Source organism: Pinus tabuliformis, chromosome 1_1, assembly GCF_031772625.1.
Source record: "Pinus tabuliformis cultivar Carrire ecotype Pingquan chromosome 1_1, CPIR1, whole genome shotgun sequence".
Classification (NCBI taxonomy): Eukaryota; Viridiplantae; Streptophyta; class Pinopsida; order Pinales; family Pinaceae; genus Pinus; species Pinus tabuliformis.
In genome coordinates this window covers 830297647-830324738 of record NC_142297.1, presented here as the reverse complement: position 1 = coordinate 830324738, position 27092 = coordinate 830297647, and positions in this window count along the sequence as shown.

The following is a 27092-nucleotide window of genomic DNA, read 5'->3' as shown; positions in this document are numbered from 1 at the left end:
AGATATTGAAGACTATAACATAGGAACTGAAGAAAAGCCAAAAATGGTAAAATTATCCAAATCTTTGCCCCCTGATCAAAAACTTAAGTATGTTGAACTAATCAAAGAATTCCAGGATGTTTTTGCCTGGAGCTATGAAAACCTGAAGTCTTATGACACCTCTATAATTCAACATACTATACCCCTCAAGGAAAATAAAAAACCATTCAAACAAAAGCTTAGAAGAATTAACCCTGTACTGCTTCCTTTAATTGAAAAAGAAATCAAATGAATGCATGATGCAGGGATAATTGCTTCAATCAGATTTTCAAAGTGGGTGTCTAATTTAGTGCCTACAAGGAAGAAAACAAGAGAAATCAGATTATGTGTTGACTTAAGAAATGTAAACAAGGTTTCTTTGAAATACAATTACCCTTTACCTAAGATAGATCATTTTTTACAAAGGGTAGTAGGTGCTTCTAGGATTTCACTTTTGGATGGGTTTTCAGGTTACAATCAGATCCTGGTTCATCCTAATGACTAGGAAAAGACTGCATTTACAACACCATGGGGTACATTAAAATATGTTAAAATGCCATTCAGACTTATGAATGCAGGGGAAACCTTTCAACGAGCAATGGACATAACTTTTGCAAAAAGAAATTCACGATTTTCTGGTCATATATCTAGATGACCTGACTGTATTTTCCAAATCAGATCAACAACATTTAGATCATCTCAAACAAGTGTTTTTAAAATGCAGAAAGTATGGTACTTCATTAAATCCTAAAAAGTTTTTGTTTGGTCTAGAAGAAGGCAAGCCGTTAGACCATATCATCTCCAAAAATGGCATCAGAATTGATCTTGCTAGAATAGAAGCTATTCTGCAAATACCCCACCCCAGAAATGTCAAAGAATTTCAAGCTTTCCTAGGAAAGATTAACTTTTTAAGAAGATTCATATCTAATTTGGCTGAATTAAGTAGATTGCTTAGCAATATGTTAAAAAAGGATTCAAAGGTTAAATGGACAGTAGAAGCCAAACAAGCATTTGAAGAAATTAAAATGGCTTTGACCAGAACACCAGTCCTTACAAGTCCAAAGTTCGATAGAGACTTCATAATTTTTTCATTTGCATCAGAACACACTATAGCAGTTGTTTTACTGCAAAAAGATGATCAAGGGTGTGAAAAACCCATAACCTTTTTCAGTAAAGCACTTAGAGATGCCCCTCTAAATTACAAAATCATGGAAAAATGGGCTTTTGCACTAGTGAAAGCTATTAAAGACTTCAGAGTCTATATATTGTACTCCCATGTAATATCTTATGTACCAAATGCTGTTGTCAAAGACATCCTGACTCAGGATGGAATTGAAGGCAAACGAGGTAAATGGATAGCTAATATATTGGAGTATGATATTGAAATAAAACCTACAAAGCTTATAAAAGGACAAGGATTGGCTAAACTCATGACTGAAACAAACTTTCAAGCCTTGGATATTAATGAACTGGATAATGAACAGGATGGCGACTCCACAAATCAGCCAAGCCTTCTTAGAATCACCTTGGTATGCTGATATAACTCATGTATTGTTAAACCTGCAGGCTCCTCCAGGGTTATCCAGAACAGGGAAAATTTTAATAACCCCCCTAAATTTATAAATATAATAAATGGGCGAATCTCCATGGTATATAGGAAAAATGGAAGGTGATTTTATCAATAATATAATATGTATATATAATTTTTTGGCGAATCTCTCACGAGGCATGGCGAATATTTTACTCAATTATAAAATCTTGTAAGATCTTGGCGAGTCTTTCACTAAATAATAAAACTTTGTAAAGTCCTAGTGAATCTTAGCATAGGCTACATGTTGGTTTAATTCCCCCATTTAAATAGGCTACATTCCAGGTGAATACCATGGGTCAATACCATGTGCCATTTTGGTGAATACCATGGGTCAATACCATGTGCCATTTTTATTTTTATTAATTCTAATATTAGGGTTAATAATGGTTTTTTGCATGGTATTAATAACAATCTAGTCCATGGTATTTGTCCCATAGTATTTTGGCCATAGGTTTCACCTAAATATAACCCATTTTTTGAGTGTTCGTAAATATAAGGTGACTTATGGAGTAAATGTAAAAAACGTTTTATTTGTTTACCATACCTCTTGTTTATTTATATTTTTATTAATTTACCATACCTCTTTTACAAATATGGTATTTGGCCCATAGGATTCACTTAAATAAAACCTCTTTCTTGAGCTTTCATAAATAGAACGAGGGTTATGGACTAAATATAAAAAGAGGTTTTATTTATTTACCATACCTACACTTTACTTATATTTTTATTTGTTTACACCCTTACATGTATATAAGGTGACTTATGGAGTAAATATAAAAAATGTTTTATTTATTTACCATACCTCTCATTTATTTATATTTTTATTAATTTACCATACCTCTTTTATAAATATGGTATTTGGCCCATAGGATTCACTTAAATAAAACCTATTCTTGAAAATGGGCGAATGGATTCACTTAAATAAAACATATTCTTGAAAATGGGCGAATGGAAGGTTGTAAGTCCTAATTTCAAGGGCTAAATTTACCTTTTTTACCCTCTCCCTTAAAATAAGGTGGGCTATTTGAGGTGATTTGTAAAAATGTACTATGATACAAAATATTCGCCCACTAAAAATTTAAAACCCCTTAATTTCGCCAATGGGCGAACATTCGCCCCTAAAATTATCCTTGATCCAGAACAAAGAAAAGGTTTTTAAAGATGAAAGCTTCAAAATTTTGTATTTTAGATAATTCTCTCTTTTGGAAAAATCATGAAGGTATTCTATTGAATTGTTTAATAAAAGAATAAGTTGACAAGGTTCTCAAAGAATTTCATGCAGGGGACTGCGGTGGACACCTTTACTAGAAATCCACTGCAGACAAAATCCTAAGGGTTTGATTTTACTGGCCAACCCTATTCACTGATGTAAAGAAATTTGTCACTGCTTGCCATAAATGTCAAAATTTTGAAGGCAAGAGAAAGCTTTTACCTCTACCCCTTAGACCAATTTCCACTGAAAAGCCCTTTCAACAATGGGGTTTGGACTTCATTGGAGAAATCCATCCTTCCTCTTCTGGCCAACATAAATGGATCCTCACTGCCACAGACTATTTCACCAAATGGATAGAAGCCATTTCTTCTAGACAAGCCAATGATACAGTAATTATAGGATTCTTAGAAACCAACATATTGTCTAGATTTCGTTGTCCTGAAAAGATCATAACTGATAATGCTGCTGCCTTCAAGTCCAAGAAAATTATAAATTTCTGTAACAAATACCATATCACTTTAGGCCATTCCACAGCCTATTACCCTCAAGGTAATGGTCTCGCTGAATCTTCCAATAAAAACCTGATTAATATTATTAAGAAATTGTTGGAAGAGAACAAGAAAAACTGGCATAAGAAACTTACAAATGCACTATGGGCAGACAGACTTACTACAAAGAGATCTATTGGAACTAGCCCTTATGAGTTAGTTTATGGCATGGAGGCTGTATTTACTTCATCTTTAGGAGTTCCTGTAATGAAATCACTGCAAGAAGCTCAGGTGGAACCCAATGACATTCAAAGGAGAATAAATCAAACCATCCATTTACAACAGAACAGAGAAGAAGTGCACCAAAGGTCCCAAGTGTTACAAGAAAAACTCAAGAAAATATTTGATAAAAGGACCAAAGCAGAAGACTTCCACCTTGGAGATAAAGTTCTATGGTGGGATTCCAGGAGAGAAGACAAAGGAAAACATGGGAAGTTTGACTTCCTGTGGAAAGGGCCATTTATCATCCAGGCATTGCAAGGGAACAATACTTACTTTCTAAAGAGCTTAGATGGTACAGAAATAGAAGAAGGACCAGTGAATGGTCGAATGCTGAAACATTACTTTGATCCAGTTTTTTAATGTATTCTGACTCTAACATGTACATACTATATCCTTAATAATGTCACAGTTTGGATTGGATAGTAACTTGCTGCAGTTGAAGCCTGAAGAGAAGGCCCTAAGCTTCATAAGTGTGTTGTCATATATACAATAAAGCAACCAGCAAAAGGAGATTTCAGAGCATAGTCTAAGTTATTCAGAAGGCCATCTGACCTGCTGTTCTTGACTTTCCACCAAGAAAAGCCATCCCCAAGTGGAGCCATTGTTATACTCCTATACCAATAGGTTTCATATTTCATGATTGACTTGATGAGCTCTATAATATGTTCATTCCTTTCCTTGTTGCAAAGGTTTTCCATATTATCAAAAAATCAAAAAATGTAAAAAATGTAAAGAGGGTATACCCTAAAAGAAAAATCAAAGGGTGAAAATAAATAAAATGGTCAAAAAAGTGAAAGAAATGAACCCCAAACAAAGAAAGACCAAGAAAGTGTGCAAATCCAAAATGCCACTACTTTTTCATTTTCTGTAATAAGCATTGTGTGAAGCTTGTTAATTTATGCCACAACTTATGAATGGCCAAACAACTTAATCTTGGCTAGTTCATATTTGAAATTCCCGTTTCAGAGATAGAGAATAAAATCTGACCAAACTGTTCAATCTTGGCAGATAAGTAGATAGGTAGAGTAAATAAAAGGAGCTCAACAGTTTAATTTGAGCCCTTGGATGTAATAAGTGCAGACTTAGGTAGGCTTTCCATGAAAAGAAAAAGGAGATTGATAAGGGTTTGCCAGTCTAAGTGCACCCAAGTAAAGAAAGGAAAAAACGCTAGGCTAAAGTAGGCAGGGTAGGTAGATGGTGTTGCAGAATGATACTTGTGATAGATCATGTCTTTAAATGTGTTAATCCTTATCTATATCACAAGTGCCAGGCAAACGTTATGCTTGATGCAGCTCAAGCGAGGCAAGGTTACATAACTAACTTCCCTTCATACTTTTCCCTAATCATTCACTGACTTCCCCAAAAGTATTAAGATCTGTGCATAATATCACTCATTAACCACTCATTCCACTTCATAAAGACTACCTAAGTAAAGTCCTATTTCACTTAGGAAAATGACAAATATCCCTCATATAAACCCTTTTTTCCCCTTCAAATCCTAAGTTTAAATGTAAATTTGACTTAGTGCTTTCGTTTTGAAGTCATATTAATTTTAACTTTTATTATATAGCTCCCATATACATGTTAAACCCTTCCCATAATAATATATTAAAAAAACCCTGTTATCTTACATATCCCGCCCTGGTCGAAATACGACCAGAGTCACTGTATAAACAAGGATTGATGAATTTGTTTGAAAGATATTAAAAACCCTCCCCGCCGCGCCATATGGGATTAATTAACCCCTAGTTAATTAATAAACCAGCCCCGACCAATAAAAATATGCTCGAAACTATTAAAACAGTTCTAAATACATCGGGCCTGCCACAAGTTAACCCCTCGCCATCTCCAACACTCATCCGCCGTCCGATCAACCCATTCGCATCCAACAGTTGACATCCATATTGCGACCCCCCTCAGGAATGTGCGTTAACTCGTGATCGCCCGACGGTTTTCTGCCGTACCTTTGCCACGCGTCGCGCTACCAATATGCTCGCTCGCCTCCGGCCCGATACCGCCCCAGCTCCAAAAGCGGTGCGATCAAACAGGTTACCGCCTTCCGCTGACGTCATTTGCCCAATTAAATGCAAAAAACCCTGCCAACCTTTTTTTTGTCAAATAAAATGGATAAAATGCCATTTTCACTGTAGTTTGCTGCATATCGCACTCTCATGCAAACAACGACCGAGTCTAGTTTCCAACCACCACCCGACCAAGAAACTCCAGCATCGCGCTTTGCAGCCCGTCATTCAGCCTGCAATTACACAGTTTACATCCTTAATCCGAGTATTTATCCATTATTGCCCTTCAACCCTGCAATTTCAGTTTTCCCCTGAGAATTCTACCAAAGAAAGCTGAATTCAAAGTAAAAACAGTCTGTGTTGCCATAAAAATACCCTAAACCTGCTGCTTAATCCATTTTTCCTCAAAAGGCTGGAATTCCAGTTTGAATATACAAAGAACTAAAGATAGAAACCCCTTGTTTCGCCCCTCGACTCTCCTCACACCTGAGGAAACTTTAGAAGCATGAATTACCAGAGAAAAGTCTTGAGAAGACATGTTAGTAGTTTTGTAAATTTACCCTTGGTGAAATGTAAAATTTGAGCTATTTACCAGAGCACAATGGACAGAGATGAACAGAGTAAACAGGTTGAAGTGTATCAGATCAGGGTTAAAGAGTATCAGTAAAGACAGGGAAGCCAACACAGAGTGACCGAAGAAAGACAGCTACAAGCCGAATCCTAGGGTCTGCCTCTAGCACATTCAACAAAAATAGGACCAGCACAACATCAGTTCATCTTTTCCCTATTTTCAAGGCTAGCTATTTCTATTACTTGTGAAACTATTTTTAGTCATCCTATATATTATCTCACTCTGTTATGAGATATTTTTTGTATAATTTTTGCATAAATACCCCCTCAATTAGAGTATTGAGGGTGGATTCCTAGACTTCGTTGTAATATTGATTATTTGGAATAAAGAGCTGTTGGAATCAACTGTTGCATGGCCTACTGGATGAAGACTTGAAGCAGAGGACTTGTCACAAACTTCTTGAATCAACCACTAGATCAATAAGTCCTCTACATCTCGTGTTTTAAAGTTTTCTTAGTTTATTACATCATCTATGTTTCACAATCTGAATGATAAAGAAAAGATTTAATTTCAGAATGTGCTTGATTGCACTCTATTTTCAAGTCATTATTGTTCTCTGTGTTTTCTTCAGAATTAGGATAAACAGTGAAATCTTAATTGCTCCTGTTTCCTAATTCTTTCATGTTGATTATTTGTTAAAGAATACTTAACTGCTCCTTATCAGTAATCATCCAATTTCCCTCTTTAAATAGGTTGAAGGATCCTTAACTGCCCTTCACCCAATTTGAGCCCATTCCATCTGTTTCAAGTCTTTATTTGTTCCCTGTTTGACTACCTTGCTCTGTGAAACCATCCTCTGTTAAGAAACCAAATCCAGAAAGCCATCTTCTTTGACTCCATTAGCCCAATGGACTGAACTACTCTGTCTTACCTCTCTGTTCTATTGAATCTCACCACCCAAACTCAAACAAAACCCTTGAACTTCATAACTAGCCTAATACCTTTAAAAACAAAGCTAAATCATAAAGAGAGAGCCCTCTCTAGATACAGATTGGCTAGATTCTATATCTAAAAGATTGGTTAGTGGTTACCTCGACCTCCTTTCCCTTTCTTACAACTTTTGGGAAAACCTGAGTGATAACATGTTCAAAGCATCCAAATCATCTAATAATGATTTTTTTTTAGCCCAATTTGGTCGAAATGTGTAAAAGTTATGGCCAAAACAATTTCCCCTAGGAAAACTCCACTAAAACTAGAGAAACTCCAGTTAAGTCCGCCAAATTTGGAGGAATTATAGAATTTTCGGCTCTGCCAAAATATCCACCAACTAAAACCCACTTAATTAAGGGCTAATCATGTCTTAATTAGTGCTAATCCTCCGTGGTTAAAGTTTAATGCTAACAGTTAGAGGTGGTCACATGTGGAGAGTTAAGGTTAGCTTTAACTCTCCAACTCCACGATTTTAATACTTTAATTATAATGTGCGCCCAAGATATGTTGGGAGATATAGTTGTGGTGTAACGATAATCTATGGGGCTTGTGTAGGTGAGGTCATGGGTTCGACTCCCCCAGCCTCCATAAAATTTTAATTGACCTTTGAGAGGTCATGTGGCAACCTCCAAGCTTGCCACATGTCAACCACTCATTAGTCCACCCAATACGCCATTGACCAATCACATGCCGCCAAATGTCAAGCCCCAGTTGGTCCACCTATGGGAATATTTTGGGGATTTTTTTTTTTTGACTGGGTTGTATGGATGCATAGTTAGCAACCCAGTCAAGCTATACCAAAATTTACGTGTTTGACCAAACGATCAGAATGCTCTAACTTTCTCATACGAAATCTGTTTTGAGTGAAACAAGTTGCGTTGGGATCGTACCACCAGGACGGACGTGGTAATTTAGGTTTTTATTGATTCCAAGAACTTTACTTTTTGAGCTAATTTTTGCCCCTAATCCAAATTCTGATCACCCCTTCCCACTGACAGGCTTTTGGACCCACAAAAGCTGGTTATATGATAAGAGTTGAATGCTCTTTTCCTTCCCAAGTTATATCAATTGATTCTACCTAGAAAAAAATCCATGACAACCACTTGGGTTCACTGACATGCATTGCTTTGCAAATGGCTTGGCATTTCAACCAATGTTCTCCTTTTGATTTTGACCCAATCCAACACTTGTTGGTTGCTTGTTGATTAAACACCCTACTATATCAAAGAAATCCCTCGGTGCTTAGAAAGATGATTGATGGACTTCCCATTTAGAATCATGTTCCTCTTTTGCAACACTTGCATTCGATGCAAGATTCTCCTTGGAAGCCACTTTTCCAAGTTAAGCCCATCTGAGTGAACTACAACAATGAGTTCCAATATCAGTAATAATAAGAAAATAAATGGCCATTCTTTTACCTCCATGGTTTCAAATTCCACATATGGAAGAATGCATTTGCCATCTCTTTTACTTCTTGGCGTCAACACATCAAATCATATTGTAGACCATTTGATATTTTACAAGAGCTGCAAATTTTTTTGGCCTTTTTTTTTCACTTTCACTTCTTCATTCCATCCTCCTCCAGTATTAACATGTTTCTCATGTTATTATTTGAGAATGAAGGCTAATCATGAGCCTCTTGCTCAAGCATGGACCTTCCAAAATCCTGCGACATCTTGTCACAAGAAACACCCTTCAAGTTTAAATGTGTTTCCTTGAAAAAACACTCATGCAAGAATATAACTTGACAACCTCTTCCTTTTTCTTCTTCAAAGCAACAAATGTCACATCATGTGAACATTGCCATGTAATCTTACATCATGGTGTATAAACCATCTTGGTGTTTAGTCAATCATTTACTAAACACAAGTCGACAAAGCATGCTTCTTCAAAGAAACTGACTTTCAAATCAGGCAAAAGCATGTACAACAACTTAACGATTTACAACAAAAATTCCAAATTCTCATGAAACAATCTGTCACATCTCCCTTTCATATTTGGAGACAAAATAAACTCTTCCAAGTCGATATAACATACATGTAACAATCAATCGACCACACAAGCCGACACTCATGCATGTGCAAACGATCAACATTCTCAAGTTGACAACATACATGTTAACAAATAAATCAACCAACACAAGTCAATCACTCATGCATGTTCAAGCACAATTAAACTATAAAAAATTCCATTGTTCACACACACAAACTCTCATGCATGTATAACAATTCTCGACTCTCTCACAAGTACAAGAATCCCATTGGTATGTACACATACTTAAAGAGCTGAGATGACCAAATTTGCTACAATAAAGTGAGTCAACATACTCCACTTTTGAACACCTTCCTGATAGAAACATGCAAGTTCAAGAATGCAACATGCATACAAATTTGTAGTTGCAAATTGAAATCTTCGCTTTATCTAAGGGAGTCAACGTAACTCTTCTTTTCCAACATCTTGTTTCATGCAATATGAAACATACTTTCAAGAGAAAATAAATGACCAAATAATAAGGACATGCATCAATAGGGAAATTCATCCCTAAGGCAATATTTGCATCAATTATCAAAAGAAATACAAGGCCTTATTTGGTTAAGAAATCTAACCATATCTTTCCAAACCATTTTAATGGCGCTTCTTTCAGATGCACTTCATCATGTGTATCATCCGAACCCACATCAATTATGGAATCCTCTTTTCCATCTTTGCCAAAATATCTCTCCACCTTCTTCAAATGTCATGGATGACATGTTGGGTGCAAAGTCCAACACTTGTCTACAAAATGACCCTGCTTATGGCAATGAGTGCAAAATAATTGCATCTTCTTTGCAACATGGTTTCCATTGTCCAATGGACCTTTGGATTTCTGTCACTTTTTGCTTTGAAAGTTTCTCGTATGTGGCCATTTTCTTCCAACATCTTGAAACATTATGGTTATTCAAACCACAAAAAGAACATGTAAATTCTTTCCAATTCTTATGTGAAGATTTACCATATTTATCATAATCAAAATAAACTTGATTAAAGGAAGATTTATACCTTGCACATTCACCTTTGTCGCCTTCTTGAGGAGATGAATTTCATAAGATAGTGGCTCTCTTTGGAATACCAACAATGGTTTAAATTTCCTTAGAAATTTCAACATCCTCTTGTTTGCCCTTTCCACTAATTGCATGCTTATGAGCATCTTCTTGCAAAGTGGGTATAAAACTTTTTCATTCTTCATGAACACAAACTTCACAAGCTTGAGGGTATGAACATGTAATGAAATTCCCTCTTGGAACACCTTCACATGCCTCCTTGGATTTGGAGCATTCTCCTTCATGTTGTCCATAACCAAGGCCCAAATACCTAGGCCTTTCCTCAACAATAATTGGCTCAACTATGCGGCGCCTTGTGCATGTGTGCCTAACCCTTTACCTTCATAGCCCATCTTCATCAATAATTTGGACCCTATTCCTTTAGTGTGTTTTCCAAAAGCACCAAAATTTTCATTTTGAGAGGAAATTGAAGATAAAATTGAATTGAATACCTCCTTTTCATGCACATACTTGGCTAGGGTTTGCTTGGCATCATGGAGTTGAATCTCCATCTCATGCATCTTTTCAAGAAGCTCTTGCTTCTCCTCCTTCATGGCCATCAACTGCTCTTTAAGTATAGTTTTCTCCTTCCTATCTTCAATCATCTCTTGCACCATATCTCTCATGATGAAAAACTCTTGCAACATCTCTTCATCAAAGAATCTTACTAAGGAAGAGAGATTAGAGACATCACTTGTTGAAGCTATCATCACATAAACTTGCACACTGTTAATTCTCTTTGCACAAATCTCAAGAAATAAAACAAATAAACCTTTGCTCTGATACAAACTTGATCTATTACTGAATATTTGGCAAACTTGTTAATACTATGCAAGCTCCCTTATCAATATTAAAAACAATGTGTATAGGATCGTCTCATTTAACCAAAATGTGAAGGATTATGTGTTTTATGAGAAGTTAATGAGAGTAACTAGATGTTTAAAACACATAAGATGAAAGTAAATTACAGAGAAATGAAACACAACAAACTCATAACGTAAATTTGATAAAGGAGTTCACCCCTCCTGGGCTACATCTCCTTGGACTTTCTTCAATGGCTAGACCTTTTTTGGATTAATAGAAAATTATCTAATTACATGTACCTATAGTGATCCAATAGCTTTGAAACCTACTCCATTGGATTTAGAAGACCCAAAAACCCCAAAAATGACTATTCAGGTTCTGCAATTGGACTCCAACTGATCTAGGCTTGACCTCCTCTCTCAGTGGCCTTGAACTTCCTTAAAATTCAACGTAGAAAAATCACATAGAGAAGTGCCTTCCTGTCTCTACAACCTGTTCCATTGTGTTCAAAGCATCCAAATAATCTAATAATGACTTTCTATGAGCCCAATTTGGTCGAAAGTTGCAAAAGTTATGGCCAAAATAGTTTCCCCTAGGAAAATTTCGCTAAAACTGGAGAAACTCCAGTTAACTCCGCCAAATTTGGAGGAATTCTGGATTTGTCGGCTCCGACAAAAGATTCACAAACTAAAGCTTGCTTAATTAAGGGATAATCATGGCTTAATTAGCACTAATCCTCCGTGGTTAAAGTTTAATGCTAGCAGTTAAGTAGAGGTGGACACATGTGGAGAGTTAAGGTTAGCGTTAACTCCCCAACTCCACGGTTTTAATACTTTAATTACAATGTGTGCCCATGATATGTTAAGAGACATAGTTGTGGTGTAATGGTAATTTGTGGGGATTTTTCAAGTGAGTTCATGGGTTCAACTCCCCCGGCCTCCATAAAATTTTAATTGACCTTTGTGAGGCCACGTGGAAGCCTCCGAGCTTGCCACGTGCCAACCTCTCATTGGTCCACCCAGTACACCATTGACCAATCACATGCTGCCAAATGTCAAGACCTGGTTGGTCCACCTGTGGGAATATTTTGGAGAATATTCCAAGGAATATTATCTAAAATATTCTTTTTGTTGACTGGTATGTACGAATGTCTATTCAGCATCCCAGTCGGCCTGTACCAAAATTCACATGTTTGACCAAACAATCAGAACGCTCTAACTTTCTCATACGAACTCCGTTTTGAGTGAAACGAGTTGCATTGAGATCGTATCACCGAGACGGACACGTTCATTTAGGTTTTTATTTATTCCAAGCACTTTTATTTTTGAGCTAGTTTTTGCCCCTAATCCAGATTTCGATTAAGAGATTTAGTCGGCTTCCATGTCCTTTGATAATTTATTATGATTTTCTCAAATGGAATTCATATTTTTATCATGATTTTCTTCCATGATGTTCATTTGATTAGAATAATTAACTTCCATGAATTTCATCTCTTCGACATGTTTTTATTCTATGGTTAACAACTTGTTATGCATGGATCTCATTTCGTTGGTGTGATCTGCTAATAATCTCTCTTGATTAAGTTCCATGGTTTTCATCAACTGTGCTTGACTAAATTGCATGTCTTTAATCATTTGAGTCAATTCATTGATTAGATTTTTATCATTTTCCCTCTGATCATTTGTTCCCACCTCTCTGCTATCAAGGATTCTTCTTGCAATGACACAAGTGGATTCATCATGAAAATGCTCACAAGGTCTACAATATGGAAAAGATTGATGTGGCACATTCTCTTGAAACCTTTCATAATATTTGGGTCCTTGATAGGATCATTTTCATCTTTGTTTACATTGTAATTGGTATAAGGTGAATCCCTTTAATCTCCATGTCTATTTTTAAAAGCATTAACACTGGCTTGTAGAGAATCAAAGGAATTGTCCGGAAAGTCATAAAACCATTCCATAGCATCACCTTCCAAAGAAAGGACAAAGAGTTACATATTGACATCTTCAAGCATATAACATGTAGAACCACTGAATATTAGCATACACCGAGTAAATTTTATGAGATGATCTCTAGCAAAAATTGCATTATTACCCTTAAAAGAAGGCAATTTTTCAATGGTCGAATATGGAATATCATGAGGATAGCCTTAAGTTTTAGTAAAACAACATGGGGAAAACAAGCCATTCATGATGACTTGCTTAAGGGGAAAATGAGCTAATGGATTTTAGAGAGAGATCCATGTTCAAGAAAAACAAGAAGTCTGCAAGAAGGTAGCTCCTAGGAAAAATTCCTGCAAAAAAATGAAAGAAGTGGAGTCGCCACTTGAACATGAATATAACTCTAAAATCCAAAAAGTAGAGAACCAAAAGGTTAGTCAAGAACCAAAATTTAGTAAAATGGGTATGGGAAATGTCAAAAAACTGGGAACAAGAAATTGATTAGGAGGATTAAGGCAAAGGATATCAGAGTAGGCTTCATGTAAGAGAAAAATGAGTTTTCTACTAGAAGCAACCTGATTTAGATGAATTTTGAGAACCATTTCAGGATGAGGAGTAGGTCTAAGTAAGGTACTAGGATACCTTCTGGTATAAGCTCTTCTGAGACAATAAATAAGTGGAGACACCACCCAAATAAGAAACTAATCCAAATGTCTAGATGCTAGAAGACTAGAAAGAAGGAATTATGGTGAAGAAGGTGATAAGAATATTAATGAGAGAATGATGTTAAAGCATCAAGAACAAGAAACTTGTCCCCAAAAATGACGCCAAAAAATGTTGTCGCCCAAATTGTACAGGCAAGATCCGACAATGCTAAGAATGAGGGTTGTCACTCTAATCCTCGCCCTCTTTGTTCTAGTTAGATCCCTATAACAAGTTATGGGGGTAGTCCCTATGAAATGTGAATATAAAAGACCCGTCAACAACCAACAAGTCCAAAAGACACAAATGAATGACTAAGAAACTTGGTTAATTTATCAAGTTTAATTAATTGATTAAATTACCTTGAAATACGAGTGCCTTAAATAGAGTCAAAATACTTGTTTAACATGAATTATCTACTAAGCCACTGGATGAACTGTTGTTTCTTTAGGATGCTTCACTATCCTATATGAAATGCAACATTGAAAATATAAGTGAGATACAAAATCTTGGTTAATTTTATTTTTAAATGCCTTCCTACGTGAGCCCTCTCTCTCTCAGTGGTTTTGAAACTAGTCACTAGTGTAGGTTGTGGAGAGAAGCCCAGTGAAAGATAGAAAAGGCTATATTAATGATATCTCCCACAGAATTCTAACCACCCGATGCCTTCGGTGCTATAGATACTATGGCTCTGATGACTGCAAGGTCACTATGTTTTTCTTGAATTCCTTATGAGCACAATTAACAATTCTTTAGATTACTTCAAGGTTACTCTTATCACAATTATGATTACCAATTAAGTTCTTTTAAAAGTGACCTAATTTGCAAGATCAAAAACTTTAGATGTGAAGCTCACTTGCAACAAGTTAGTAAATCCACAAGAAACAATGTAACCAATTATCCAATTCTTTAACAATGTGATAACAATGACAAGTACAGATATTTCAATGTCACAATAATGCTAGCTATCAAAAGGAGAGCATTCATCAACAATATTATTCTTTAGAGGAATATGCCAATATTATCCAACAATTACCAATTCAATATCATTTTAGAGTACTTATGTTTGCTAAAGAGAATGCAAAATGGGGCAGCCAAGAAACCAATGATTGGAGTAGTAAGAAAAGCAACCAATGACACAAGAAGGCACTTACCCAAGGTGCAAAATATGTTAGGATTGAATGCCCAATAGAAAGAGATGATTGTCCACTACTTTTCACACCACTATTATGTCTATATCAAACCTTATGATGCATATGACGGTCCACTAAATCAGTATGATAATCTTCAAAAATGACAAAATATGCCAAATAATGCAAGCCCAACCAATGTAAATGATGAACTAATGATAGAATATGACTATAATTTGATTATTATGCCACTGTTAGGTGTTTTTGTCACTATAGTAGGTGACTTAAGATGGTTGTAAGTGTCTATAAAAAACCATGAAAATCACCCATAGTCCTTCAAATTTTACTTATCATGTACCAATAGAGCTAAAAGATAAATGTTTAATGCCTTAGATGATTAATTAATGAGTTAAGGCTTGATTTATGCACATTATTTTCATTAGCTTACCACTGCAATAATGCGCTTTCGAATTCAAATGATGAAGCAAAGAGGGTTAGAGGGAAAACCAATAGGCCTTATGGAATTTTGGTGACTAGAGACTTTTCCAATGCACTTGCTTACCTGAAAACACCAAGTTAGCTCCAAAATCACTACAAGGCAAGATGTTATAGACCATAAACCAATGCAAACTCAAAGAATTACTTAAGAATGGCTTGGAGGAGGGATAAACGAGGGTTAATATGTCAACAATGAGGAGAAAAGGTCCAAGAAATGGAAATGATGGGAATACAAGCCTAATAGGGTTGGCGTCAAGGCTAGAAAGGGCCAAGCGATGGCCTAAAAGGCCAATCTAGGCTAGCGGCTAAGGGATGGAGGCCAATTGAGCCTCACAGTAAGGCCTAGAAGGGTTTTTGGGAGGGTTAGAGGCCCTACGAGGCCTGCGACCAAGGGAAAAGGGGCAGCTAGGGGGTTTAGAGGCCTATCAAGGCTACGAGAAAGGGAAATAGGCATGCAACCTAAGGAAAAGAGGTTTGATGGCTAGGGAAAAGCCCTCTAGGGCTAATGTTTGGAAAAAAGGGGTTGTAGCTAGCTCGAAGAGGGAAGAGAGGGGAATGACTAGGCTAGGAGAGGCCACAACCAAGCCTTAGAGGCCCTAAAAAAAAATTGGAACCCCTAAAAAATAAAAAAATAAAAAACAATAAAAATAAAAATAAATATTTTTTTTAAAATAAATAAATAAATCCAAAAAATGTTGAAATTTACCTCCTTAAGGGCTAGCATCTTCCCGTCTTGGCTGAGCATTGAGTTTTGAGGGTGTCTAAGGGCTAGATATTGCTTTTTTAGGCCTATATTTGCCTCAAAACCCTGAAAAAATTGTCCAAGAGGGCTAGACGTCTCACTTGGATGAGATAACCCTAGCCTTAGTGCTAGCTTCTTCTGGAAAAAGTTTCGGTCTCCTTGATGGCTTGAGGATTGATTGGAAAAAAAATGAATGAAAGAATTCCCAAAACCCCAAATATATACAAAAAATTCAAAACCCCAAGTGATACAAAAAGGAAATATTTACAAATATTTACAAAATAAAATTATTAGCTCTTATTAGCAAATTAATTCTTTTTAGCCCAGGAAAAAATAAAAATTTTCAGAATTTTTTAAATAAATTTCACAAATGAATGGTTTCGAAAGATAGACCAACCAAAACCCTCTTGCAAAATAATTCATCACAATGAAATTTTAGAGCCCAAACAAGGTCAATTCTTCCCCACAGTCTATGAACTTGGAGCCCAAGGGCTAGCGTACCTATAAATCTCTATTAAATCTTAAGATAAACTATTTGATGATATAGTGAATTAGATCTTCTAAGATAACTTGTACCAATATAATGTTCTTATCAGTGACAAATGAATAACAATTAAATATATTCAACACAATATATAATATCAACACATAAGTAGCACCTACAAAATATCAATAGAGAGAAGAACACCATGAGATGAACCCCAAAGTCTTTCTATTATGAGAAAAATATTTCCAACAGAGCAACAACTCAGTGCATGCATTACAAAATCACCTCATCCAAAGATGGAAATAGAAGTTAAATGGCTTCCTTATATAAAGAAAACCCCTCCAAGTGGAAAATAACGGTTAATTGGCTTGATCCTCATCAAAATAATCTCGACGGTCGAAAATAAATTGAGGATATTTTAATCTCCACCGCCAAAATTTTATTTTTGAGGAAGAATTCAAATTTCTCTCAAAACCCATTTTTATTAATCTAAAAATTAATATTTTGGATTAATTTCCTCAAAACATTGACTTTGACTTAACCACCAAAGTCCAAGGGCTCACATTTTCTTAAAATATCCATTTTTCTCTTCGTGGAGGACCTCCAAAAATTGACCTATTTTTGACTTGTGAATTTTTTATTATTTTCCACTTGGAGAGAAATTAATTTCTCTTTAATTATTTTTTACTCAAAATTAATTCATTTTTTGGCTTAGTATTTTTCTTTTATTTAGTCAGAAAAATTAATTAATTGACTCTAGAGGGGATTAATAATTTTTTCACCCTGAAATATTTTAGCCATGGTGTCTAACTATGAGTAACCATGCACTAAAATATGTTTTACATCAAATAATTACAAATTCAACCCTTAAAAGGGGAAAACACCTTTAGACATAGACCCTCAATAATTTACCCCATTTTGCGACACAATATGATCTAGTATGAAACTAAATGTACTTATAATAAAATCATTTAGCCATGGTGTTCTAATTATGAGGGACCATGCACTAAAATTAGTCATAAACACATTTTTACATCAGACTCAATAAATGCTAGGACTCACCTAAGACCTTGTCAATCAATTCCACCCTAGCTTTGGTGTTTTAGCTTGTCGATTATGCGTATTTACAAACACACATATTTCGGGGAGGTTAAAAAATTTCCTAGGATGAAATCCTTTGCCAAAATTAGAGGCTTACCTAGGTGTTGTTACATAATTAAACGGTCATATTAGCATCATTTACAATAGACTTTGCAGAATTTGGGTTTGCAATAATGAAATTTGTGCTCACTAATGACTTTGATCTTTGAAAATTTTTCTTCACTTCTTTAGTATTATGCTTTCTCGGACTACTGACAAAGTGTGGTCAACATGAACATTCAGGCCATTATTGTTTGGAACCCAAATACAATCTACTTTGGTCATGATGAAGGATGATAAAGCAAGTTGCCAAAGATACTAGTTGATGCCAACCGCTAAGAGATGGAAGTGTGTTCAAACTCAAGCTAGTAGAATCTTGAGCATAATGGTGACATAAGTTATATTGGTGAACAAGTCTATTAAAAATAGTCTTATCAAATGTGTTACCCACTAAAATTGCTACGAGTATAAATTGTCAAACCAATAAATAGACATGGCTAAAAGTATACATACTCTCAAAATAAGAATGCAAGTGTTAAGAATTGTTTGGCATCAAGTTGATTGGAAAGATTACAGACATGCACAAAGTATTTGTGTACATTGCATAATGGTCAATGTCTCACTGTGCATTGAAATAAACTAATTATGGATGCATGTAGTACTACATTTAATGGAAAGTCATCTTGAAGATAATGTTAATGCAGATTGATGATTGATATCAATGTGAATATACAAGGTTTATGAAGATTAGTGCACTTCCGTTGAGCATTTAAATGGTTTAGATGTATAATTTCAAGCAAACTTAGGGTTTTGTTACAAAGGTCTATTTTGAGAATCAAAGCATGTTTCTTAACAATTTTAGTATCCATAAGTAGTATAGGTAAGTTGCCTACTTGTTTGTGTTTCCCCAAAAGATGAGAAACATTTCCATTTATGATATTTTTAGTTCTTATTCTAAGAGTGTACATCTACAAACACTAGGGATATGCTTGGAAGTTTATTAGTAGAAGGGCATTTTCCTTTTTTGTGTTGTTCTACAACTTCATATAGTTTGGATTTGAACAAGAAGAAAAATGATTTTGAAGACATATATGTTATTTTGAGCTTGCGTTCAACTGTTTTTTTTATACGAATTCATCATTCTTCCTTGAGACTATTTTGCGTTGAGTTATGTTACTTTAGGGATCACTCTTATACTTAAAATTTATTATTTTTACCATGTATTAACACCATCTTAAAGTAGTTCCATCTTATAAATTATACTATTTTGGGAAAAAGAGGAATGGTTTTCGTGGAATCCTTGGACTTCATGCATTAACATTATCATTTTTAGGACTTGTTGTATTTATACTAATATTTTTTTTTTCATGGTGGTTTCTTGAGTGGAAACATTTCGTTTTTGGGACAACCAAGGAATTTATGGAGGGTTATTTATCATTATTTCAAAAATGATATTGTTGAATTGATTTCGTTGTGCCATTTTATACTTTTCTTTGTACATTTAAACAATGTTTTTTGTTTATTTTGGAGCATCTTATTTCCAACATTAGATCTTATTTTCTTCCAAGGGAGAAACTTTTTTTCCTTGTATCTTTAACCTATAGGGGCCTCTAGTGCATCTTGATGCTATTTTGGGAAACCTTAGGCATTATCTTGAGGAAGCTTTTGTGTTTTATTTGGAGAAGTTTCACTTATCCCTAGGTATGGTGCTTCTCTTTTGTATTCTTATCTTATGTTTGGGTGAGGATTCGACTAACCCTTTTTAGTGTATTCTATAGTTTATCTCATTATGATGAGGTAACCTTACGTGGCACCTACTTGTTTCTCATTATATTTGGCTTAATCATTAGTTACAAGGAGAGGGAAACACTCAGTGTCTCATCTTCATTGGCATGATGATGAGTAGTGTGTGGAGGAATTGGTTGAGCAACTATCCTTTTAAGTAGAATAAAACCATCAATATTTGTTCTTCGCCTTCAACTAGTCTTCTTCTTTTATGTGAATTTTAATGTTTGATTGTAAAAGCTATAGTTTTATCCATGCCTTGGTGAACTAGGTATTTAGTAGTGACTTTCATGCTACATCCCCTTTGAATCCTTGGTGCAGATTTGTCTTGATTTGTTTTGTAATATTTTAGATATGCACACAAGATAAGTCCAAATTGTTTGAGTAAAGACCCAAGGGTAGCTTAAAAGTGTCACCTTTGTGGTTGCTTCTCTCACTTTAGGTTAAATTTTCTCCAAAAAATGGGGGTTTCCCTAGATGAGTTTGATAAATCAACATTTATTAAACCCTTAATATAAAATCAGATTTGGGAATTAAAAATTTACAATATGCAATAGATAATAGATGGTAGATTCAAGAAGATCAGTGGATCATCCTTGGGAAATGGATTCAAAACACTCTTAAGGTTTTGGATAATTCAACAATAGACAATATTCAACCAATTAAGATGTATGAACAACAATCGTCCTTAATTATAATAGTATTGTAAACTCAGTTTCTAGCTAAAATATGATTCTCATAGAGATACAATAATTCCCTTGCTATATTATTTCTCCATTACATAAAACAAAATCTGATATATGAAGTAAAAAATGACCTTCTATTAAGAAAAAGCATCCCTATAACATAAGATAAACAAATATGAGTTTATTGGTCCTAGAGAAGACAATAATGTCATTGTTCAATTTTTTTTGTGCTGGGAAATAACCCTAAAAAGGCGGCAACATCTCTAGCCAAGTAGTGAGGAAAACAAGATACAATGGTGGCATTACAACAGATATTTGAAACTTTGGTTATTTTCTTAATAAATCTCCAAACATGCATTATATATCTTCACTTTTGATCAGATGATCTATGATTTTCTCCATAGTAAAAACACACCTCACAAGGGAAGGGTTTTATATCATAACAACTTCCTTGATTAGAACCTTTTAGAGAAACCTAGAGTGCTCCACTAAACAAACATTTTTTCTTTATAAATATGCCCTTGTAGACATTTCTTCTTAGGGAACTCTCTTGGTATTATTTCATTAAAAGAAAATCCATATAGAAATGCCTTCTTAGTCTTCCCATGCAAGGCTTTTTCTCAAATAGCATTATATTTGCCATGTATGTTTCCTTGATCAAGGTACTTTGCTAAAATATGAATAAATTCTGGTATGTGTTGTGTTATAAATGACACTCCATGGAACACCATCTTGACTTATGTCTTACGCATTACCGAAAATAAACTTTAAAATTTCTATCTAGACCCTTTTACACAAGTCGCTTCATAAAGGATGCTCTAACAATCCTTCCTCCTTTAAATATGAAGAGTTCCTGACTTGTTCAACCTTTTACACATAATTCTCAACATTCTTGGGGTTTAGTTTGGCATGGGTTGATGAAATTCAAGGTATCTTGTATGAGCACCTTAGTATATTTGGTATTTTTTGATACATAGACCACTTTATTATGACATGGATCACATATTTTAATGGAGAAATAAGCTAGTCTATTCATGATGAGGTTTTTCTAACCCTCTCTCTAGACTATGACTAGTTTGACCCTCTTTTCACTTTATTAGAGGCCAATTTCTTTAACACCCTTGATTACATGGTTTGTGTTCACACATGAGGAGGTTTATTATAATTAAGTTGTTGACTATGTTGATGGGAACTCACATACTTTGGCATATATGTCAATGAATCATCCCATGTGTTGAACCATTTTGTTGTAGATGAGGTTGTCTCGTTCATCCATGATGTCAATTAACCTTTCGCATTTGGATTGATAACATTATTAGTTTGTTGAATTTCTACTCTTTGGGGATGATCATTAGTACATGACTTGATGAGTGGTTATACTTTGGAGACCACAATCATCCTTATTTAGAGTGATGTTCCACCTTGAGTGATCACGTGTGCCACATGAGTTTGTTATTTACACATTATTTGATGTTTTGTTGGTGGAACAATGTAGATTGGAAAGATTTGAGGAGAAGTTGTGTCTCTTGACTTGGTGTTCAACCAATCTTGAGAATGTGCCTTAGCATTATGTAGGCATCTTTGCTAGAGTTTGACAAGGTTTTGGTTATGGATATTATTATTTTATTATTCAAATGGTTTGAATCTAAAAGCCATATGAGCAAGGCTCCTCTTGTAATAGTTGTTCATGGAATGAAGAAGATTGTATCTCTTTGGTTTTGTCTTGTGTTATTGATCAACTAAAGGCTATCTGAATGGTCAATATTATTTTCTATTGTTTTTTCACGTAATTCACATTAATTGATTTATATTATTGGAAAATGTGCCTTAATTTTGTTGAAAGAGGAGATCCAAGCACATGGCAGTCCTATCCCTTGGATAAAGCGTTGGAAGGGAGTTCTTTTCTTCCATATTTAAGTTATTTTTGTTATCTTGTTAAAATATCCATGCTATGCTATTTTATAGAGAGGTGGCATGTTAGTTTCAACTAATAATAAGATCACCTTCTATTGATTTGCATGTGAATTTAAGGTCATCATTGTAAGCGTCCTTTAAATCATATAAATTCCAACATTACATATTTCTCCTTGTTCTAGTTTTCTAATTTTTTTTAAAAGCGTTAACTATGCTCCTCTTCCATCCATGTGCAACCTTGGTTGTTATTCTATGATTACATTAGCGTTTAACAAATTTGGCACTAATCTTATCCCATAAACCACTAAAAATCAGACACCCCCCTTGTATCGAAGATGAGTTGGTCTAACTAGTGAAGAGGATGAGTGGTGACATTGGCACCCTATTGAAGTTTTCTTTTATATTGCACTAATATTAGGACTTTGTAATATGTGTCTCAAGTGTAAGTTGAATTAGTAACAATATCAAGCCTAAGATAACATGAGATACTAGTAATGAAAGTAGTGAGAAATGCTTCATAACTAATCCTTATTGCCATGTCAATTTGTCTCTCACACAAACATGCAAGAATGATGCTATGCCAAGTGAACTTGATCCAAAATCTTGACTAGAGCACTTATAACACCTAATTTAAAAATGAAGGTGTGTTGTACTTTGTTGGTAGTGCCATAAATATGAGTACATGCTTGAAGGTATCAATGTCAATGTAACATCCCTATTGTGATCTGTAGAAATTCATCTAAGATTACATTATTGGATTCCTTCAAAAGTTTCATGCATTTTGAGGGATAACATGTACCAAAGTTATGCTCTGACATCTTTGATTATCATATTCATTTTTCTAGCATCGAATATGTGTTCTAGTCTCGATTTGTGTCTAAGAGACTAAGGAACACAAGATATTCAAAACCTAGAAAAGGTTTTGTGGCATAAGCTTGTGAAATGCATTAATGAAATTAATTAGCCACCATTTAAAATTTTCCCAAGTCTAACTTAGGAAAACTGGTTAATTAATAGGAATTAATTAAGGAAAGGTGAGAAATCTCTAAAAACTCACACAGATCGAGTTTGAGATGATCTTAGTCATTGATAATTATTTAATCATGGTCGTTGGTGCTTCAACGAGATATTATCAAAGCATATCAATGGGATGGAGATAGATGCACTTGATACACTTGAGCACAATAGTGAGACACGGGGAGAGCAAGTTCCTTGGCAAATCGAGCTATCGAGTTGCAGAGTTCAAGCCATAAGGAAGCAAAAGAAAGAGGGAGTAGTAGTAGTAGTAGTGATTTCTAGTGGAGTTCCAGTGCTAGAGAGTCAGCAGCAAGAGGACCACATTATTTCCTCATTGAGGTTGTACAGAGGTAGCGCAAGAGCTTCAGAAGGAAAATCAATTCAGCTGAAGAGGAGATCGATTCATTTTCTAGAGGTTGGGAAAATTTCGAGGAGGCCAAGCAAGTCATCTCCAGAGGCATAGGTAGGTAGAACAACAATTTTTGGGTCTACACTAGGCTTGTACAAAGTCTGATGTGGGGGTTTTTGAGTGGCCTCAACAGAGGTAGTTTTGGAGTGGGATCAGTTATTGGTGAGACAAATTGTCTCACAAATATTTTGGCTAGATTATTTTGTTGGAGGATTGCTAGTTTGGGAATCCAGATATGGTGCTCAGATTTTGTTGCTGCATAATACAAATAAACCCTCATTTGTTGCACTAGTTTTCCCTTCGAGATTTTTCTGGCGACTATTATCCAAAAATATTAGTGTCATTTTTATTATGTGTGTGTGTGTGTGCATATATTTCTTAGTTTCCAGTTTATTTTCTTCAGCATAATTTTATTGTGAAGAATCACAATATGATTTATTCGTTATTTTTTATAACAAATAAACTGCATAATTAATCAATTAGAAGAATAAAATTCCAATTGTTGCAATTTCGAGGAAATTTCATATGGTATCAGAGAATTCAACATTAGATTGAAGGCTCAGTAGTGAGAGGGAGGAATTTTGTAGTTTCAAAAGGAGTTGTGAGCATAATTTCTTAGGTCTGCGCATGCCACCAGGAAGTGTGAATTGCAAAGGCATAGGATTCAATTATTAGTTGTAGGTTGCAGAAAATTTGATCAGCCTCAATTGCAGAGATTTTTAGGTGTGGATTTGTTGGATAGAGGAGTCTGGTGAGTAGATAAGTCAATTTGATCTAGCTGTAGTTAATTTGTAGTAGGTTTTGCAATAGTAGGTCAATGTTGGGTGGAAGAGAAAAGCACTAAAGAGGAATGTCCAAATTTCTTAGAGGGTTTCCAGATCCATTTTTTAGGAGGAGATTCGAAATTTATAGTAGCAGAGGCCATAACAGTTTTTCTATTCAGCCTGTGTGAGATTCAAGAGAAGCAGATCATGTGCCATATTTCATAGGACTTCTGGAAGGTTGAGAAAGTTGCCCAGTCGAGGTAGCAGACAGTGTGAGGATCAAAGAAGGACATTCAGGGGAAGAAAGTAGCAGATTTGTGCATTCCATAAGGGAATGTGAGTAGTAGAGAGAGAGATAAAGCAAGAAAAGGTGGATATTCTTGTTTATTTCCTAGTTTTTGAGTTGCGCAGAGATGGTTGCAGCAAGTCTCACAGATCAAGATAGACTTAACGAAGCCTCAAATTTTGGTATTTGGAATGCTAAGATGTTATTATTGTTGGATGAGCATGGCCTGAAAGAGTTCGTTACAATAGCCATAATTATACCAACAAACCCTATCCAGTTTCACGAGTATAGGACGGATATGGCCAAAACAAAGAAGATGGTCTTGGATGGAGTCTGAGATCATATTGTTCCACAGATTGTAGAGAAAGAAACATCAAAGGAGATGTGGGATACAATTGTAAATTTATACCATGATCCATCTGAGAATAGGAAAATGATTCTCAAGAAGCTAAGGACCATAAAGATGATGAAGGGTAAAGGCATAACCACATATCTCACCAGACTTCGATATGTCCAAGATGAGCTAGCAGCTGTAGGTGAGAAATCAAAGGACAATGAACTTATGCGAATAATACTAAATGGGTTTACCAAAGAGTGGGTCACGTTCGTTCAGGAAATTAATGGACAAGACAAAATGCCTGATTGGGGATGCCTATGGAGTGATTTCACATAATACGAGCTTAGGCTCAATCTTGTCTAGTGTACTACCAATAACAGTAGAAAAGGGATGAAGATTGAGAAGAAGGAGGAAAGTGTAGCCCTTGCCATTAAAGGAAAGACAAAGAAAGGTCCCAGCTAGGGACAAGGCTCAAAGGGAGGAGAGAAGAAAACTAAATATTTAGTTTTCATATATCAATATTGAAATAATCCATTAAAATAGTGTAATGAGTGTATCTACATTGGTGAGAACAATGAAAATTGAAATAAATAATATACATCAATGTAAATCGAATAGTAATGTACCATAGCAAGAAGTGACTCATAAACTATGCATATGGTTTCAAAACCAAGTCTCATGCCTTGTTGCAACAAGTCTTCTACTGGAGTTGTTTCATACTTTGTTTCTTGTATGTTTTAAACCCCATTATAAATCATAGATTTAATATAAAAGATTTTTTTATTCTATTAATTATAAACTCATAGAAGTAAAATAACATAGATACTTACAAATTCCACAATTAATTTTTGATATGCCAACATATATTCACAACCCTTATTTAACTCAATGTCAATAAATTCTTTTGATGGCTCTTCTTTGTACGTTATTACCTATTTGAAGACATTCAAGGAGGTTGTTGTAAAAAAACTTAAAACATACCAAAATGAAACCTTGAGTTGTTATAATGAAATATTAACAATTACTCACAAAGTTTGAAAACAACCCTTTTCTTCCTTGTCGTCCTATTTTATGTGATGAATGAGTTCCATTTTGTTTTCTTTTTTTGCAAGAAAATACTTGAAAATTAATATTTAATGCTAAATTATTTTTTATATGTATAAAGTCAATCATGATTACATACATTTGAAGCACGCTGTTGTTGAGATGGCTCCTCCTATGATGCAATCATGTCCATTTCTTTGACCATCTCCTTATACAAATTTTTGGACATTCCCGTTGGCATGCTTCACATATCAACTTGTTGATCATTTGGCATTTTGATAATCTTCTTGAAAAAATTAATGGACTATTTTAATATTGATATATGAAAAATAAATATAAAAAAATTGATATTGATAAATGAATGGTTTGTAGTAATATATACATATAGTTCTAGAAATTCATTTTAATTAGGAATATTACCTTTTGAACGATTCTTTTTTGTTGTTGTATGTTTTGTTATTGCAAGTATGACATGTCTCATTGACCATTTATATATAATTTGGTTCTTAGAATCATTGGATTGATTTTTGTATTGTAAGTGGAAAGTACGTCTATATGTTCGCTCCACTAGATCCCACATAATTTTGAAAAAAAAAAACCCTTTCATTAACCTCCAACACCAATACTCCAGATGAGCTAAGAACCAATTCATCATTATTTACATATTTTATAATTTTTCTTTTCTTAGAATGACATTGATCTTCTCCTTTGTTGTTTCTCCCTATAGAACATTAAACATATACAAATTATGTAGATCTTCCGGATACATCGCATTAGGTTTCTTTCTGATTGACGTTTCGAACCAGCAACGGTGGTTCATCTTCAGGATGTGAAAAATTATAGAAAGACTGTTATCATTTTCCTAAATAAATAGAGATGAGATTCTAACCCGACAGATATTAGAATTTTAAAATTTTTAATTTTTAGTTTATTCTATTATGTTCTAATTATAATTTTAATAGTTTTATTATATTATGCTAATTTAATTACATTTTGTGACATATAGGGATTTTAAATTTGTTATATAACTATTATTATCTTAATTAGCTGTATTTCAATATCCATTTTTATTTAATATTTTTAAACATGTTATCTGATATTTTTAAGTATATTATTAGTGAAAATTCAAAAAAAAAACTCATATTAAATA